The sequence below is a fragment of the Marmota marmota genome, unplaced genomic scaffold, assembly GCF_001458135.2.
Source record: "Marmota marmota marmota unplaced genomic scaffold, marMar, whole genome shotgun sequence".
NCBI lineage: Eukaryota > Metazoa > Chordata > Mammalia > Rodentia > Sciuridae > Marmota > Marmota marmota.
Genome location: NW_026000136.1, coordinates 5979239 through 5999716, shown reverse-complemented (window position 1 = coordinate 5999716; position 20478 = coordinate 5979239). Strand labels below are relative to the sequence as shown.

The following is a 20478-nucleotide window of genomic DNA, read 5'->3' as shown; positions in this document are numbered from 1 at the left end:
TACTGAGGTACAGTGGGGACAAGGGCAGAAACCCTCTGGAACAAAGGGGGAGACAGAGGCACAGAGAGCTCGGTTCTGCCCATAGTACTTGGTAGGTCTGGGCACACTGCCCTGGCACTGTCCTGGGACACAGGCTGGGGTGGGGGTGTAGGCCAGCTGGGGCATCTGGGCTGGGTAGAGTGGACAGAGGCCCTGAGCTGGCAAGGGGCTCCAATGCACCCAGGCACTTCTGGAGAGGACTGGCAGTGCCTACTACCCCTGCCCTCACTAGATCCTGTCCTGGGAACTCCCTGTCAATGCACCCAGGCCCATACCGGCCAGGCTGAGTAAGGGCCATCTGTGTCGTGCAGAGCTCTTACCACTCAGCCCAAGACAAATGGCCCAATTAAGAACTGGGTGAAGGGTGTGAGTGGACATTTTCCCTAGGAAGATGCATAAATGACCAATAAGTACATGCGAAGCACCGATCCCGAGGGACACGTAAGTCAGAGCCACGGGGAGCCCCCACTCCACACCCATTAGGGCCGCCACAGTAAAAAAGACAAATGTGCGCTGAGGGCGGGGAGAAACCAGAACTTTCTGCACTGCTAGAGGAATATAAATGACTCAGTGACCACGGAGGACTGGGGATCCCTCAGAGTGGCCATGGGACCAGCAACTCTACTCCAGGTGTGCAGCCAAGGAACTGGACACGTGTCCACACGGAGATGCCGCATCAATGTCACAGCGAGATTATTCATAGCAGTGAAAATGTGGAGGCCATCGGCTGACAAAGGCACAAAGTGGTGTGTCCACCAAGGGAACACTGTGTTGTCACAGCAAGGAACGGAGTACGACGTGAGCCACACGGGAGGGGCCTGGAAACACTCCAGGCCAGCCCCGAGCATGTATGTGTCCCACCCGGGCCCCGAGGAGGAAGGCACAGGTGCAGGGTGGGGCAGGGGTGGGTGGGGAGCCTGCTGGGCACCTGGCTGCTTGGTGGGGAGATGGAAATGCTCTGGGAATAGGCTGGTGACCGCTGGGCACCGTGAAGATGCTGGAGAGATCCAAATGTGCACAGCAGTGGGTGAAGCGCGTGGTACCCGGATGTCTCCATAACACATTTCTTTTAAAAAGCTCCTTTCTGCCCAGCACCCCTACACTGCCTTCCCTGGGAGCTGCCTGGGGAGGCAGCTGCCCAGTGGGTCCTGGCAGTGCCTCCTTGAGGAGCTCACATGGGTGCTCCAGTGTGGGGCCCACCTACCAACTAACTCCTCACCTGGGCGAGGGGACCTGGGGGCTGTGGGCAGTGCCCTCCTCCACGGTCACCTAGATGTGACCGGGCGGTCTGGCTTTGCCTCCGACCCCTGTGTGACCTGTGCCCAGCCCTCAGTCAGCCTGCACCCCCGCATCCTGCCGGCCCTCAGCTGCCCGTCTAGCTCGTTACCTGCACTTTCCTGCTTTCTTACCTGGGCCGACCCCAGCCCTCCTCCTGTTCCGGTGCCCTGTTAATACATTTAGCCTTGTCATAGTTCAACACAAACCATTTTTAAACAAAAATAAGAGAAACCACTCTGACCTTTTACCAAGAAAATCCTTTCATTTCTGCCTTCTGCTCTTGATGCTGAATGTTTTCCCCTAAATGTCAGCGGGACTGACTCTCCAGCAGCTGTCGCGGGGAGCGCGGGGAGCTGCAGGGCTGGGTGCGGGTGGGAACAGGTCTGGAAGGATCTCAAGTTCCCCTACCCAGTACTTAGGTGTGGCAATCAATGTCCTTCGGGTGCCAAGCCTTCCCCAGTCCCTCCCCAGGTCCTGGTCATTCTGCATTTGAGACAGCTGTCACAACTCTAGCTCCGAGGATCGGGCAAGAGCTAGTAGCCCATCAGATGCCCCCAGCTCCACCGGCTCATGCACAGCCTCCTGTGGGCCGGGCACAGGGCCTGGATGCTCCTTTCAAGCATTCTTGGGAGACAGAGGCCACCTCAGACCGCCCTGTCCTCCAAGTCAGCGCAGAGGGCAGGAGCAACCCGTGCCATCCTCAGCAAACATCCCAAATAAAGGCAGTTCCACGCGTGTAAAACACCAGCCCCCAACAAGCCGCGGCCATCCTGCAGTCCCCAAGGGGCCGCACCGATGGCTGCCCCCAGGGCTCTCAGCATTGCTTCCCCAACTTTGCTCCCCCCGCCGTACCCCTGTCCTGCCCCACACTGGCAGGGGGCCACCTCCTCACTCAGATGTGCCTGGGCAGCCACCACGTCTTATCAGAATGTGCAGATTGAATTATGCCCTGCCGATCAATCTCTGCTCAGCCTCTGCCATGTTCAAATACCACCCGGTCCCCAGGTGCCTTGTAAATCACCATAATTAGGGGCTGTTCACTTAAAATTAGAGCGCAATTTTTTAAAAAGCAAATTGCCCAGTAAGACGTGTTGGCTGTGTCTAGAAATATTTATGGGCTGTCTATGTGCTGCCTCTGGCTTCTCTCCCCTCTCTCCCTCAGGGCTGGGAGGAACAGGCAGCCCTGTGGCAACGGGCGCCCGGGGGAGGCCTGGGCAACCGGCCTTGACCAAGATGCTCCACCGCCCAACAGGAGACAGACCTGCCTGGCCTTGGGGCGGGTCTTCCTGAGACCTCCGGCCCAGGCCCAGGCCCAGGCCTGGGAGGCCACGCTCGGCGCAGGTGCAGGTGTAGGAGGGCTGAGGCTCGGGGCGAGGGGTTCCGCACTCTAGTGAGAAATGTGTGCCCGTGCTACGGGGGCTCATTACTTCTAACCTCGCCACCCCAGGCCTGATGGTGTCCCCACTGGTGTACACAACAGGTGCTTCACAGTGCTCCTTCGGCAAAGGGGCACCCTGAAGGAAAATGGCTGAGGCTGATGGAGACCCTCGGAGAGCAGAGGCGAGACATCCCTGTGTCTTCCGCCTCTGCTGACTGCAGTGGGGTGGGCAGAGGCGAGTGCAGTGCCAAGCTCCTATTGAGGGCAAGGGCACCTTCTGCAGAGGCAAGAGCGGAAGTTCCATAAATGAAGAAACCCCATGGAGGGGGAGGCTAGAGATTAAACCCACTGCCCCGCGTGGGCCCCGAATCCTGACTCAAACAAGCAAAGCTGAACCAACACACTCACATCCTAAAACACTCAGGGAAAGTAAATCCTACCACTTCAAGGTGGTGGGGGGTTATTTTAGGTGACAGTGGGACAGTGGTTAGGTCAGCAGAATGTCCCCATGGCGTCTTGAGGTGGCTGACTCCAGTGAAGAGCAGTGGGTCCCAGCTCAGCTGGGGCACCTTGTGTCAGGAAGTACAGATGTGCTCAACAAGGGCGAACAGAAGGGTGCAGTAAGAGAGACAACAGGAAATCCTTAAACACGGGAAGATTAAAGAACCCACTTCCAGAGCCCAAAGACCAAAGCGGAAGTCTCAGAGGAAATAAAACATACACAGAATTGAATGAAAATTAAAAGGTAATGCAGCGAATGCTAGTGGGATGCACCCCAGGCAGCGCTCGGGGAGACCGGAGACCAAAATGCTCACAGGAAACACCTCGAATCAGCAAGCGGAGGCCCTGCTGAGAGCAACAGGGGAGGGTGGGGCGGGGGTCTTGGGGGGAAGCAAAACAAACCCACGGAGCAGGAAGGACTGCAACCAGGAGCTGGGCCTTGGAGGGAGCAATAAGATGGGTAAAGCTCTTGCAAGAGTGGTGCAGAGGGATGACCGGCTCTGGAAGCCCACAGCAGACCTGAAGCTGTCTGAGCAAAACCAAAAACCTGCAGGTTCATGGATTTGACAAGTTGGAGGAGTGAACTGATTCCCTGAAAGACCACAAACTACCCAAACTGAGCCAGGGTGAGAGAGATGACCTGATCAGTTCTATACCCACTAAAAAAATTCATTTGTAATTAAAAAGCTCCTGAAAAGCCCTCTCCAGTCCCAGATGGCTTCACCAGAGATTTTTATTTGAACATTTAGCTAAGAATAAATATCATTTCCATAATCTCTTCCAGAAAACAAGAGAGGAAATACATCTTCCCTCACTAATCCAGTGTCCAAACTGGCAAAGATGGCGTATGCATGCGCACATACGCTTCTGCACACACTCACCCATATACACACTCTTGCATAAACATACACACATACACATATAAATGAAAGCATAAGTGAATACACACATACATAAAAATATACAAATATATACATGCACACACAGATGCACATAAATACACACACACATACACAGAAGCAAGCAGACTAATATCACTCATGAGCAAAACTCCTCAGCAAATGCGATCCAGGAATTTGTAAAAAGGAATGCTATACCTTGACCAAATAGAATTTATTTTAGGTATGCAAGGCTAGTTCAATGGGAAAAATCAGCCCATGCTGATTTCCACTGTATCAGCAGGCTAAAAACAAAACCAAAAACACGTGATCCCATCAATCAACAGAGAAAACACTTAAAATTTTTTTTTATTTGTAGTTGGACACACTACCTTTATTTTATTTACTTATTTTTATGTGGTGCTGAGGATTGAACCTAGGGCCTCACACGTGCTAGGCGAGCGCTCTACCGCTTAGCCACAACCCCAGCCCCAAGAAAATGCTTTTGATAAAATCCAACAACCATTCATGACTAAACTCTAAGTGGGTAGGGACTGAGGGTACTCCCTCAAGTTGATGAAATCCTCTACAAATCCTCTGAAGCTGACCCCTTACTTCATGGCAAGAGGTTGCCTGTGCTCTAAGGTCAGGAGTCAGGTGAGGTGTCCATTCTAGTCCCCTGTGCTCAGCACCATGCTAGAAGTCCCAGCCAGGGCACTAGGTAAGAAGAGGAAACAGGAAGCACACAGATTGGAAAGGAAGAAATAAAGCTGATTCTACTTGCAAATGACATGATTATCTCTGTAGAGAAAATCCTACAGAAAATTGCTGGAACCTATTAGTGAATTTAGTAAGGTTGCAGGAAACAAGATCAATACACAAGGATCAATCATATTTCTATAAAGCAATATCAAATGAGTGAAAAGCAAACAAGAAGTACAATACTATTCACAAAAACTTAGAAGTCTGCATGCTGAAGTTACAAAAGGTCAGAGATAGAAACCAAAGGAATATTTAGAGAAAATGTTCACAAATTGGAAGACTCAATGTAGAAAATACATCAATTTTTTCCCAAACTGATCTGTAGACTGACTATAATTTCTAACAAAATCTCCCCAAGTTTTCTCATAGACGCGGACAAGTCTGTTCTAAACTCTACATGGAAAAGGAAGGCTCCCAGGAAGGCCAAGCAATTCTGAAAAAGAAGACTGAAGTGGAGGGATTGTCCTTTCCAACATGGAGGTGTGCTGTGGCTACAGGACAGCACTGAGCAGCCACTGCATGGGACAGATGTGGGGCAGTGGTGGAGGCACAGACTCTCAGATCAGTGGGACAGAACAGAGGAATTCAAGAGAGTGCACACAAGCCTGTCCAAGCAAAAGGTGCGAAAGACTCAGTGGAGGAGGGGTGGTCCTTTCACAAATGGCGCTGGAGCATCCAAGTTAAAAAATAAATAAATAAAAAGAAAGAATTTTGACTTAAAGTTAACTCCACATGTATCATGAACTTAAGTGTAAAACATAAAACTGAAAAAAAAAAAAAAAAAAGAAAATCTTCAGGATTAGGACTAGTTAAAGAGATCTTAGACTTGACATCAAAAGCACAATCCATAAAATAAGCCCCAAGTGGATAAACAGGAGCTCCCAACACTGACAACTTGCATTGTGAAGACCTGCAAGAGAGTGAAGTCAAGGTAGATGGGACAAGTGTTTGCAGGTGACACACTTGACCTAGTACTAGCATTCACCACCCACCTCTCCCTCCAGTGTAAGGCCATGAGCATCCCAGCACCTGGGCCAGGCCTGGCACACAGGTAGCCCCGTGAGTGAGCTGCATCAGCACAACTGGACACAGGGGCATGCCTATCTCTGAGGATGCTCTGTACCTTCTCTGTCTGCTCAAAGGATAGGGTCTCATCTGTCTGGTTTCTACTCTTTTCCCAGGACAGGCCTCACTGACTTAGAGTGATAAAGGTACAGAGACGAGGGGTCACCACGTCAGGCCACTGTGAGGATGGGCAGCACAGGCCCTCAGCCCCATCTCATTTGTGAATCCTCAGCCACATACTTGCTCAACTACTCTCTTCCTGAGAGAAGGTCACCCTGGTTCCAGAGGAGAAGCTGCAGCAAGGACCCAAGGTTAGGTACATGGTGCCTGCATGGAAATTCCATTCTCAGACTTCCCAGGCTCCTGGCCTGGGAAGTAGAGGGGCTTCTGTGCAGAAAGGCAGGTCTCGGGGAAAAGCCATGTCCACTCTGGGAGGAAGTAAGCCCCAGCGGAAGGGGGATGTACTTGGCCACTGTTCCTTGGCTAGGGCTGCCCAGGCTCACCTCCAGCCTCCAGCCCAGCCTATCCCACTCAGCTCTCTAGCACAGGGGACTAGCGGTGGGCATCAGGACACCATGGTGGCCACTGTTTCCACCCTGGTCCATCAATGTGCATGGCATGTTGGCTACAAGAACCCCAGAGACCCTCTGCTGTCTTGGGTCCCTCTTTAGGACTTACAACCTGGCTGACCCTTCCTTCACACTGGTTACCAGGACGCACATCCCCTGCCAGCTTTGCCCAGTCACTGCCTGCTCCTACCCCAAGGCCCAGGCCATGTGGCTCCTCAGGCAGGGCTGTAACAGGCCCAGGTACACTCCAGTAGAATATTCATGTTATTAGCCTGTCTTTACCAGTGGTGTCCTCAGGGTGGGGGACATGCCAGGCTCATAGGAGGCCTTGGTAGATGCTATTCATGAGGGAATGAGGGATATGGCAACAACAGGGTCAGGATGACCTAGGCAGAACTGGGAACCAATATCCAGCATGAAGTTCAAAGAGTGTAAATGAAAAGAGGCATGTCCATCGTAGGGAGAAAGCTCGTCCAGCACCCTGCTGAACTGTGCCAAGGAAAGCATCCAAACACAGCACGTGCTAATTATACCCACATTATGGGAATTTACAGCCCTGACTAGGGGTGACCTTTCCCTCAAGAGCTGCGTGCAGGGAGAGCAAGGCCAGGCACCCCAGCAATCGCAGATGAATCTCAAACCTGCAATTATTATTATTACCCTCGTCTATTTGTGCAGTGCACCGTCGCTCACGTGGGCCTCCATTTTAGAGCTGCTTGCAGCTGTTTCTGCAGCCACGGAAGGGGGACAGCGGAGAAGTGTGCCAGCGGATGCCTGGCAGGGTGCCGAGAGCCTGGTGGTCGTTTCTGGTGGACTCACTCATCATAGTCAGAGGACTTGGAGGCCCAGGGCTTCTCCCAGGTTCCAGTGGGTGGAAAGGCCACAACCTGCAAGGACCTGTTAGACGGGGGAGTGGTAAGAGGGAAGAGATGGTTCCTGAGGGTTGGCTGGAAGAGCAGGTGTTCAGAACTCAGGGAGGACACAGGAAGGGCTGCAGATCCCAAGGACTTGGAGTTCCTTCCTCCAGCACCAGAGTCTGGGGGGAGCAGGTGTGTGATTCACTCTGCTCTTGGGGCCCCAGGTGTCTCATCTGTGAAAGGGGCTGGACTATATCACCCCTTCCAGTTGCCATGCCCAGTGAGGAGGGAAGCAGGAGAAGAGGTGAGCAGGCCTCTATGCCTGCTTGTCCCCACCCCGACAGGACATATGGTCACTGGGAATGAGTTTTTGAGAAGGCACCACACTTGTGTTTACAGCATCACCCGATGTGAGATGTGGATAGGGCAGGGCAGGGCAGTGACTAAGATTCAGATTGCCTGGGCTCAAACTGACTGTCCCTCTTATTTGCATGTGACCCTGGACACATCATTTGTCCTCTCTATAGAGTTTCTTCAACATGAAATGGGACAAATGCCTGATGCCTTCCCTGGAGGCAACTCAGGTGATACAACTCAAGTCCAGTGTTTGGCAGGCTCCTGGCCAAGGCAGGTAACAGGGACAGATTCACATGCCATCTGAAATAGCCAAAAAAAATAAGACATGAGATATGAAACAGTCTTCAAGTCACTGGACCTGAGGAGACAAGGGGCAGAACACAGTGGCCTCCCTGGATTGAGGGGACAGAGTTGAGTCTGGGTGGCTGAGGTGGCCAGAGGATGTAAGCAGTGTGTCAGGAGAAAAGGAGAGAGGACCAAGCAGAGCGTCCCTGTGAGTGTTGGTCAGAGGACCATCAGTGCCTGAGTAATAAAGCTGCCTGAGACCAGGAAAAAACCAAAAAAACTAGAGAGAAAATCTCCCCACAAACCGTATTTAAAGCTGACACAGAGCTGAAAACAGTGCCCATCTCCCCTGTCACACCAAAAACCTGACAGCTCATGGGGTTTAGGGAGACCCCAAGAAGTGTCTTTCCTCAGTGAAAGGGCAAAATGAGCCCTAGCCACTCTGGTCCCACCTCACAAATCTTAAACCAAGAGCCAAAAGGATCAATCTGTTTCCAAGAAACAACTGCACTCCTGAGCAAAGCTCAAAGATATTTATAGGGATGCAAAAATGTCCAGCATGAAAAAGTGCAGCCCATGATACCTGGATCCAATGGTCCCAGAGTCAGGAGAGTGGGTCCCAGTGAAAGCCATTGACTGCATCAAGCCAGAGTAGACAGTAAGGTTCAAACTTGCCAATGACTGAGTCAGAGCACTCCATCCTATGTGTCCAAAAGGTTAAGGAAAGAGTCAAAAACAAACAAAAGCCAGCTTCCTGAGATGAGGATGGTAGGTACGAGATGACAAGCACAGTGGGTGGGGTTGAGGGCAGGTCGGGCACTGTGTGAAAAGGCAAGAGAAACCATCCAAAATGAAACAGAGAAAGAAAAGCACATCAGTGGGCAGTGGGACCACAACACATGGCCTCCATGTGTAACTGCAGTCTCCAAAGGAAGTCCAGAACAAGCTCTCAACAGCCCCACCTCAGGTGTCACCCACTGCCTTCAGGGTGACCTACTTCTGATGACCTTGCTCTCACTCTGGCTCTCAGAGCTCTGATGCAGCCAGGGGCCATGCTGTGCATTGCTGCATGACAAGGAACTGAAGGTAGCCCCCAAGCAACAGCCACCAAGGATGTGAAGCTCTCAGTCCAACGCCCCAAGATAACAGAATCCTGTTGAGAGACACATGAGAGAGCTGGAGCCACTCCTGCCCTGCAGTTGCCTCAGATGACCTTGAGCAGAGTCACACTGAGTTTGGCCTCATCTGACACTTTGGCCTAACCAATACAGGTGATGGAAAAAATTCTTGAGAAAATAATGATCCCGAACTTTTGAAATGCTAGAGCAAGTATAAAGAGATCCAAGAAATTCAATGAACCCCCAAGGACCAAAAATAAGTGAAGAAAACTACATCAAAATACATCATAATCAAATTGCTCAAAACCAGGAACAAAGATAAAACCTAAAAAATGGGGAAAAAAAAGAGAAACCTTCTCTACCACGCAAAAAGACAAGGATGACAGCAGATCTCTTGCCAAGTACAATGAAAGTAAAGAGCCAGTGAAACAGCAACTCTGAAGAACCAAAAGAAAATCATCCACCAAGAACTCTACAACCAGAGAAAATGGTTTTCAAGAGAAAAAGGCATCTATTGACACTCAGGGGCTGGAAGAACTTGTCACCAGATAACTCACACTACAAGAAACGTTAAAGGAAGTCCTCTGGGCAGAAGGAAATTAAGATGAAACATGAGCAACACAAAGGAGGAAGACCCCTCCTCCCTCAGTGAGTGAAGGGTCCTGCTGCATGTGCAGATCTGTAAAAAATTTTAAATTATTATTTAAGTCTCATTAAAAGATAAGTGACTAACCAAAAAAAAAAAATAGCAATGTGTGGTGGGGCCTTAATATACATGCCGGCAAAATGAATGTGGAACCAACATAGATGCCCTTCAATAGATGAGTAGATAAAAAAAATGTGGCATACATACACAATGGAATATTACTCAGCAATAAAAGAGAATAAAATCATGGCATTTGTAGGCAAATGGGTGGAGTTAGAGAAGATAATGCTAAGTGAAGTTAGCCACTCCCCCCAAAAAAAACAAATGCCGAATGTTTTCTTTGACATAAGGGGGCTGATTCATAGTGGGATAGGGAGGGGGAGCATGGGAGGAATAGATGAACTCTAGACAGGGTAGAGGGGTGGGAGGGGAAGGGAGGGGGCATGGGGTAATTATGATGGTAGAATGTGATGATCATTATTATCCAAAGTACATGTATGAGGACTTGAATTGGTGTAAGTATACTATGTATACAACCAGAGATATGAAAGATTGAACTCTATGTATGTAGTAAGAGTTGTAATGCATTCTGCTGTTACATATAAATAAATATATATATATATATATNATATATATATATATATATATATATATATATATATATATATGCAAAACAGGAAGACTAAGACAAGGAGGAGAAAGCTGAAGGCAGAGACTGTGGTGTTCTCTTTCTGTTCACATGGAGGTGGCATGTCATTTGAAGGCTGACTGTAATAAGTGAAAGATATACAGTAGAAATCCTAAATCAACCTGTAAGATAGTAAGATAAAGAAGCATTCAATTAATGTAAGCAAGAAAAGGGGTGGGGAGAGGAAAAACAGAAAACAAATAAGATGATAGACTTAAACATAATTAAAGCAGTGATTAACTTAAATGTAAATGGTGTAAACACCTTAGTAAAAAGGCAGAGATTGTCTGACTGAATACAAATCAAGATTCAACTATAAACTGCTTGTAAGAAATATATTTTAAATATGAAGAGTTAAGTAAAAAGGTAAAAAATAAACATGGCATTCTACAAGAAGCCAAAAGCTAGATGAGCTTTGTTAATATCAGACAAAGTAGATTTTGGAGCAAAGAATGATACTAGGGATAAGTTATTTCATAATGACAAAGGGATCAATGTACACATGAAGCAAAACCTGATGGCAACGGACAAGCAATAGACAAATCCATAACCACAGTCACAGAAGCTGACATCCTTCTCTCAATAGCGACAGCCCAAGAAGAGAGAAAATCAGTAAGGAGGTAAGAAGATTGCAAACACGATCAGAAATGCCACTTCCTTGACATGGATGGCACATTTCAGCAAATACACATTCTCTCCAAGAATACACAGAGCACTTGCCAGGATGACAATAAACATCAGGACCTTAAACAGGATGATAAACAGGACCTTAAAACAAAGTTCAATAAACCTGAAGAGTCACATCAAAGAAGGTTGCATGACCATGATGTAATTAAACGCGAAATCAATAACAAGAATATCTAGATACTTTTGAACTATTAACTAAATAACTTACTTCTAAATAACCAATGGGTCAAAGAAGTAATCAAAAGGGAAATTACTAAAAAGAGGATAAAAGTAAAAAGTCAGAATTTGGAAGATGCCCCTATAGTAGAAATTAGAGGGAATCTGAGAGCACCAAATGTCTACATCAGAAAAGAAAACATCTCAAATCGGTGATTTCAGCTTCCTCTTGGAGAAACTAAAATAAGGAAGCAAATTAGACCCAATGCAACCGAAGACAGGAAGCAAAGAGCAAAGCAGAATCAGGACAGAAAACAGGAAGGCACGGAAAAGCACAACAAAGCTGTTTCTTTAGATCAACACAATTGATGAAGCCCGGGCTCGCCTGGCCGATCACTAACGTCAGCCCCAGGGAGGTGGCCCAACACAGACATTACAAGGAAAATCATAAACAACTGATGCCAATAAACTTACGCCTTCAATAAAATGGACACATTCCTTGAAAGACATTAAACACCCACGCTCACCACAAAAGACGGAGATCCTGAACAATCATATGCCTATTAAAGAAATGAATCTGTAGTTAAAAACTTCTTATGAGGAAACTCTGAGGCTGAGTGGCTATACTGGTTCATGCTATCAAACACAAAAGAAGGGAATAAAACCAATTCCACATAAGCTGCTCAAGAAAGCTGAAGAGGAAGAATGCTTTCTGGCACATTCTATGAGATCAGCAGCCCTGCAATGAAACCGAGATCAGAAGACCTTACAGGAAAAAAAACAAAAACTATAAGACAATCCTCAGGAATATGGAAAAATTATAAACAGAATGGTTAGCAACTCAGTAACATATAAAAAAGATAATGTGGGCTTGGGTTGTGACTCAGTGGTAGAGCACTTGCCTCACACATGTGAGGCACTGGGTTCGATCCTCAGCATCATATAAAAACAAATAAACAAAATAAAGTTTATTGTGTTCATCCTCACATACACACAGAGATACATGGATAATGCACCAAGATCCAGTGGGGTTTATTCAAGGATATCAGTGTGCTTTACCACCAGAAACTCAAAGTAACTCAACACATTAACAAAGTAAAAGAAAAGCCGTATGATCATTCATCCTGATAAATGCAGAAAAACTCAATATACATTTCTCAAAAACACTCTCAGCTGATAGGATTAGAAGAAACTCACCCTCCAGCTTGGCAGAGGGTGCATGTGAATGACATTACACGCTGCAGCTTAGGACAGACAGCTTCTCCTTCAGATCAGAAACAGGATGAGGCTGGCCACACACCATTTCTACGCAACAGTGTTCCAGAGGTTCTAGCCAGTGACACAAAGTGAGAAAAAGAAACCAAAATCATCCAGCTAGGCTAGAGAGGAGTATAATTGCCTTAACTCACAGACACCACTGCTTAGCAAAAAAATCCAATTAAATACCCTAGGAAGTGACTGGAACTAATACACAAGGTTAGCAAGGTTGCAAAACACAAAGGACAATATACAAGTGAGCTGTTTTTATATATTAACAACTAACAAAATTAAAAGTAAAAACCAAGTCCTTTTATAATAACATCAAAATATGAAATACTTAGGGATAAATTGAAAAAAGAGATGGAACACCTGCACACTGAAATGAGAAGCCATTGCTGGGAGAAAACGCTCAGAGGTTGGGAGATTCACCATTGAACCTTCAATTCTCCTCCAAATGATCTATAGAGTCAATGCACTCCCAATCAAAATCCTAGCAGGCTTTGTTTCTATAGAAATTGAAAAGCTGAGTCTAAGTTCATGTGGAAATTCAAAGAACTTAGAATCCCCAAGAACAAAGAACAAAGCTGGAGGGCTAATGCCATCAGAAGCCAGGACAGTAACAAAGATGACGTGGGACTGGCACAGAGATGAACAGTTCCATAGAAGACGACAGGTAATCAAGTGAGGAGAGATGGTCTTCAGTCAATGACTGCTGGGGCCCTGAACACTTGTAAGTCTGTGTAATAAAAGACAAATTCAATGCTTATCTTGCACCACAGACAAAATCAACTCCCAGACTACAAAATTTCTGGAAGAAAAAAATGGTTCTTGTGGCCTTGGGTCAGGTGAAGATTCTGTAGATATGACACCAAAAGTATACTCAAGACAAGGGAAGACTGGTATGTTAGACTTAATCAAAATTTAGAACTTCAAAAGCATCTTCAAAAGACACTGTAAGAGAATGAAAGAATAAGCCACAGATCATAAGAAAACACTACAATAGTGTAGCCGATAAGGAATTTGTATCCAGAATATACGAAGAACATTTGAAACTCAGTAGCAAAGCACACAATCCAATAAAATAATGAGCAAACGGTGTGAATAGACACTTCACCAAAGCATGGCAGATAAGCACATGAACAGGTAGGTGCTCAATGTCATTAGTCATTAGGGAAATGCAAATTAAAACTGTAATAAGATGCCACTACTCTCTCATTAGAATGGTTTAAATGGAGAAGACTGATCATATCGAGTCCTGGTGAGGAGGCACTCAAGCTGTTGATGGGACTGTGAAATGACACAGCCACTTGGGGAATGGGTGGGCAATCTCTTGAAAAGTTAAACACGTACCCACCATATGATCCTGCCATTCCAATCCTACATATATGTTCAGCCAAGATAAATATATGTTCATATGAAGACGTGCATGTGAATGCTCATTGCATTTCACCTGCAGTAGCCCAAACCTGGAATCATCCAAATGTCTTTCAAGAGCTGGATGGAGGAGCAAACTGTGGTATATCCATTCAACAGATGTTTCCCTGTAACCAATACCTGTCAATAACAATGACCAACACAGATAGATCTCAACCTAAGTAGCAATGGAAGAAGCCAGTTTACAAAAAGACTACCCACTGTATGATTCCACCTACATAAAACTCTAGAAAATGTAACCCAACCTGACAGCAGACATGGAAGACCAGTGGTAGCTGGGGATGGGGTGGGTAGGAATGGGTGGGGGACTACTACCTCAATTGTGGTGATGGTCTCGTGGGTGAACATAGTGCATCAACTGCACCCACAGAGCTGCTCACAGAACAAAGAAGCCGAGGTAGGAGGTGCAGCCTCCCCTAACTGCACTGGGCTGCATTGGGGCAGTTCTGGTTGTCATAGGTCAACACAGGGAGGTGGGGCAGGTTTCTGCTGTGTCCCCAGGGGTACCTCTGACACAGTGGCTCCCTCTTGAACTCCTGGGCTTCTTAAGGTGAATCTTGGCTATCTCTAACCAGATGAGGAAGCCATTCTTCACCTTGTTGGGAGTGTGGTCCCTTTCCAGGACAGACGTCATGGCTCCTCCAGCCAGAAGGCTAACCCATCACCACCCCACAGCCACTAAGGTGGCCATAATCAAAACATGAGACGTAGTGAGTGGGTCATGGAGAGAGTTGGTACTCTGTTACTGCTGTGGGAATGGCAAATGTTGCGGTGGCATGGGAAACAGTAGGTGATTCCTCAAAGAGTTCATCATGAAATCACCACGTAACCCAGCAATTCCACTTCTAGGCAACAAGAGAAACGGAAACCTCACACACACAAAACTTCACGCACACTTTTAAGAGCCAAAAAATGGAAGCCTATCAACGGATGAATGAGGAAATAAAATGTGCTCTGCCCACACATGGGAACGCCACCTGTCAGTAAAAGGCAAGCCTGACATGCAGCAAGGTGGGGAGACCTTGGAAACACTGTGCTCAGCACAGTCAGACACAAAGCCTGTATACTCCATGATTCCATTTCTCTGAATGTCTAGCACAGAGTGGCTGCCTCGTGCCAGGGGGGCTGGGAGGTGATGGCCAAGGGTGCAGAATTTCCTTCTGGGGTGATGAGAATGCTTTAGAATGGACCATAGTGATGGATGCACAACTCAGTGAATTAGATCTGTTCAGTGAAAAAGGCCCAACCAGGGCAAAGGTCCTGCTGTCCTTCCTCTCTTGGGAGAAGTGGTGCCACTGGAAAGTCAGGCCAACCACCCGAGGCACAGACACCCCTGTGGGGCTGGGAGCCCCACAGCCCAGCCTAATGCTTGTCTGTCACCACACAGCCGTCCTCTGAGAACAGGCTGGGGGAGGAACCCCAAACTACAGGTGTCTTGGGACAAGACTCATCTTCACTCATGGCTGGCTTCCATCCTAGGGACCTGACAGTTGTCACTCTGCAACCCAATCCACAGTACGGGGCCATGCATGGGCCCCTTGTGGCCAAAGGCTGCAGGACATTCATTCTAACCTCCCTGTTCTATGGTGGGGACCCCGAGTCCCAGAGGGCCTGGGTGCTGAAGGTTTGGCTTCATCAACAGGACAGGCTGGGAGGGGGTCGTCCACACTCATCTGACTCCATGCTGGCCCCCTCCACTGCTGGGTGTGCCCACTGTGTGCGAGGTCCCATACTAGATTTGGGTACAAGATGGTGGACCTTGGAGAGTAGACCATCCTGAGGGAGGAATAAAGAGACACGAGGCCGGATGAAGCCAGCATACTTTGGACCAAGAGGCGGTTGTGGATGGGCAGAGTGGTCTGGACAGACCATGGACACGGACATCTCTGAATCCTGCTGTGGCCTTTCATGGGCTAGAAGCTGATGGGGAGCAGATGTGGCCAAAGAGGCTTCAGTAAGCTTTGCAGGGGTGCCTGCACTTCACGGGTGGCAGGGGTGGCTCTGGGGTTCCTGGTGGGAGAGTGGCACCTATATGACAGCCCGGCTGCCCATCTGCTGCCCAAGCTGCCACAGTGCGCTACTGCCATTCCCAAAGTCACATATTACAGGCTCTGGGTTAAAAATATCCCTGCGAAAGACATGACTTTCAGAGGTGACTCTGCAGAGCTGGCGGGGCGAGGACGTCCTCGGCTTCGCTTCTCACCACCTGAAATGGCTGCGTCTGACGCGTGGCAGAGGAGGCCGGTTGCACTGGGCCACGCGGCTTCTCAGGAAAACAGACGGAAGCTATTCGCAGCTGCTGGCGCCTGGCAGAGGACTTGTCTGTTTCGCACCAGTTCAGACACCAGAAGCCTCTGTCCTGATGACATCTCACACAGGGCGGTTGGGGGTGCAACTGCTGGGTGGCCCGGCCCCTCCCCCTGACCCATCCCCCCTCTGGCATGAGAGACATCGCCACCATTCAGGTCACAGAATCCGCCTCTCGTGCGCCTCTTTCCAGGCCAACTGCTTTGAAGACTGCTTGATTTCTGGCCAGAAATCTGCTGCCCCAGCAGCTCCCTGAGGAGTGGTCCAGAATGGGCGAGGCTGTTGGGAGGGCTTCCAGTACAAAAGTGACTTGACTCCAGAAGCCACTTTGCTCTGTGTGACTCCTCCAGCATACACGAGGTCAGACAGGATGGAGAGGACTGTGGCGGATTCCGAGGTACCTGTCCCCAGCATCCAAGAGGGGCAGGCGCCGTCTCTGTCCCAGGCAGGACTCTGTGACACCAGCCATACCCTCCTAGCTGAGGGCTCTAGTCTTGTGTCCTCCCTTGTGGTGGCCTCTGACCACCCTTGCATCTGTGCCGCCTGCCTGGCCGGTCGCTCACCCAGCATGAGCTACAAAGTGGTTCATTCCTCATCTTTGCAGGATTGAGAATCTGATCATGAAAGGGAACTTTCTTTCTTCTTTTTTAATTAGTACTTGGTAATATCACCAAGCTGTGAGTTTATGGCTTTGTAGATCTTGTGTTTCTGACACTAATTACTCACAAAGGCTTTTAGAGCTGCATTTCAACTCTGCAACTGCCCTGCCGGTAATTAAGCAGGAAAGGAAGCGGCAGCAGATCCCACGTTTCACACACGCCCTTCCCACCTGGCTCCCCGCTTCCGTTTGGCTGGAGGCCGGTGGAAACCCAGCAGCTCAGGGCTTCACCCCTGGGGCCTGAGGTGGACCTGCTCCAGCCTTGCAGCCCCAGCTGCTCTACGATCCATTCTGTATGGCAGACTCCAGGCAGCTGGAGAGGAAGCCAGCGTTCCACAGGGAGGACTCACGGCACTGGGTTCCTGCCACTCCAGCCTTCTCCACTGCCAGCTCAGTTCTGTCTATAGATATTGGAAGGAGCCATGTCCCCTGCATAGGACAGGCACTTGGAGCCCCTTTAGGCCCCTCTCCAGTGAAGCCTCTATCAGTCGTATGTCAATATTCACTGAGCACCTATATGCAGCTGAGTGTCCCTTGCTCACCCGCCTCTCTTCAAGGTGGTCAAGACTCAGGACCCTACTGACCTGTGTCCTGGGGGCAGGGCAGGCCTCTGGATGAAAGGCTGGTGTGTACCCACAAGGGCCCCTCCTCCACGTTCACCTCCCTGTGGCTCAGTACACACTGACTCAGGGCTTCCTCCTTGGGTTGGGGAGGGCTCAGCAGCGGGCTGATGGAGAGTCCAAGACGCCGGGGGCGGGGTGGGGGGGGGGAAGACAACCTTTGTGGGAAATGCAAGTCCCAGGCTCAGCTCCAGCATAGTTTCTCTGGCAAAGTCTGCATCTGGTGGTTAATAAAAACTAGCACCCAGACTTTCCAAGTGTGTGTAGCCTCTCAGGCACCCTCCCAAAGGGTGAGGGCTGGAAGAGGAGGATCTGGTCATGTTCTACCATGTCCAGCCATGAGTCTTTATTTTTTTTTCTAATTTTTTTTATTAGTTTGTTGATGGAAACTTTATTTTATTTATTTACTTACATGTGGTGCTGAGAATCGAGTCCAGTGCCTCACATGTGCTAGGCAAGCGCTCTACCACTGAGCTACAACCCCAGCCCCAGCCATGAGTCTTTGATGATTTAGTTTCCAGATCTTGGCAATGAGGGTCGGATACTTCCAGCTGTCATGCTGACAGCTAGCTGCCTCTGCTTGAGGCACAGCAGGAAGATGCCTTTCTGGTCTCTTCTCTATCTTCCCGGGCCTTAGAGGTTTTTTTGGTGATACATGAACTAACTGTAAGGCTTGTCCATCTTGTCAGAACTGAGTCAGGCAGAGTGGGCCCAAGGGACCTCCACAGGGTAGGGCACAGCCTGAGGCTGACAGGAAGGTGTCCAGGTGGGGTGCCGGACTGCACTGACACCTCCCCATGCCTCTGTGGCTCCATGAGTGAGCAGGTTTTATCGGCTGGCCCACCTCTGCCTGTGCTAGGGCTGCCTTAAATACAATTGGTTAGTCACAGTTTAATGTTCTTTATTGCAATGCTATTTTGAGATGCAATTAAAACATCTCATTGCCAAAGTGCATGGTTCCTACTGGGACTTCTTTTTCTTCCTAATATGAAGGAGTCAAAAACAAAGATCAGGGAGGAGACCTGGGCTCCAGACTCATTTCTGAAATGGCAGGCTTTGTCCTGGCCCAGTCTCCCCGGAGAGAGCCAAGGAGGCAGTGTTAAGGAGAGGCCACCGTGGGAGAAGCTAGGTGGATTCCCATCCCGGAGGTGTGGCCTCGTGACACCCACTGACACCCACGGACCTCAGTAGGTCAAACCTCCCATCAGTCTTTAGCCTTTGAACTTCTGCCAGTTTCAGCCATGGTGATTCTGCGGCCATAGTGAAGGGAATACCTGGGAAGTCTGGTTTCCTTAAGGGGAGGAGCGCAGGTTGCTAAAGGAGCAGGACACTGGGAGAGTGGCCAGCGAGCCTGCCGCTGGCATGTCATGCACATCAGCACAATTTCACCATGATTAAAAGGCAATTAAAAAAAAAAAGTCAGCAATTTCGGATGTGTCTTGGCCATGGTCACTGACCCTGCTCAATTCACATTCTGTCACAGCCACACGAATCATGGCAGCCAGGCCAGGGCTGTCAGAGCTCCCTAAGGACAAAGCAAGTATAAACACTTCTCCATGGCCTGACTCTCCCCTCCATGACCTGTGAGGAGGAGCCTGCAGGTGACACAGAGCATGGGGACCTTGTGCTCATGTAAATGCTCCCACTGGACAGGATGGATCAGGTGGGATCTCTCACAGGCAGGCCCCTAGGGAGAGACTGCAGTGGGTGCTCATGGCAGACCCCAAGATGAGAGGCCCTAGATTGCCACATGCTGACCCCTCCCAGCCTTTCTCTGGCCAGGGCTGGTCTGGTGGGGTTCAATTCATGCTGGTACTGCAGAAGGTGCCCTGTCTGGTCCCACAGAGGACCCTCTGGAGGGGCAGGTTAGGAGCACAGGTTTGGCCTCAGATGGCATGGGGATGAGTCCTGTGTGTCATGGGCACCGTCTCCTTCTGTACATGCAGCTAGAAAGTTTGCCTCACAGTACTGCTGCCAGGACCAGGGATGGCATGTGCTTAGCAAGTGAGCAAAAGGAGAGCCACACTCACGGTACCACCACGAGCACGAGCACGAGCAGGATGACAGAGGGTGGTGACACCCAGGGCTCAGCCATCGGCACTGGGCACAGGGGCTGCAGGGCCAGGCTCCCTGGAGGTCCCCAGGCCTGCAGGGAGGGAGAGAATAGAGGCCTCCTCTTCCTCCTTCTTAGGGATGTTGATGTCCTATGTGCTGGCCAGGTTGGGGACAGGAAGCCCTACTATTCCCAGTCCCTCTGTAGCTTTTCTGATACTAAGGCAGGGCCTCACACTTCAAAGCGAGACTTGATTGCGCACAAGCAGGGCACAGAATATTAAAACAGAGGCGGCCGTGGCTCTGACCTTGGCCAGTTACTCGGCCCTCGCCATTTCCATCAGCTGGCTTGGAACCAAATCACACACGTAGCTCTCCGGTTCAGGGAAGGAGTTGCCGTCTGGGAGACGGATGAGCTCCAGGCTGCCTCTGGCTCTCTGACCTGAAGTTCCTGGGCATTCAGGGGCCAGGGAATGATCCCGGGCAGATGAAACGTCCTCCACATTTGAGAGGACTCTGCCACCCCCGGAGCCCGGATTCCAGCCAGGGCTGGGGGACGACAGGAGAGGGCCGGCCACAGAAAAGCTGGACTTATGCTCAGTGTTACTGCTGCCGTGGGCTGTGGCTGGAAGCCTAGTGTTCAGGGTGGAGGGGCTGCTCCGTCCCTTCCCCAGACCAGAGAGCACCTGCAACTCCAGGAACCTCCTCACCCTCGGGTTGCCCCTCAGTCCCCTTTCCCCATGGGGCTCACACCCCACTTCAATGGAAAGCCACTCTCAAGGCTGGAGCCCTGGACACCATTGGTGACATCTGCACCTTGTGGCTCTTATAGCTGTCCCTCCCTCTAGCTGTGGAAAGACATGCAACATTCCAGCCAGGGCAG

At 49.5% G+C, this 20478-nt stretch overlaps 1 protein-coding gene across 10 annotated transcripts in view; it reads right to left on the bottom strand.

The window, feature by feature from the left end:
* Mad1l1 (mitotic arrest deficient 1 like 1) overlaps positions 1–20478 on the bottom strand; it is a 352396-nt gene that overhangs the window by 1484 nt on the left and 330434 nt on the right. The gene's annotated exons all lie outside the window — the stretch shown is intronic.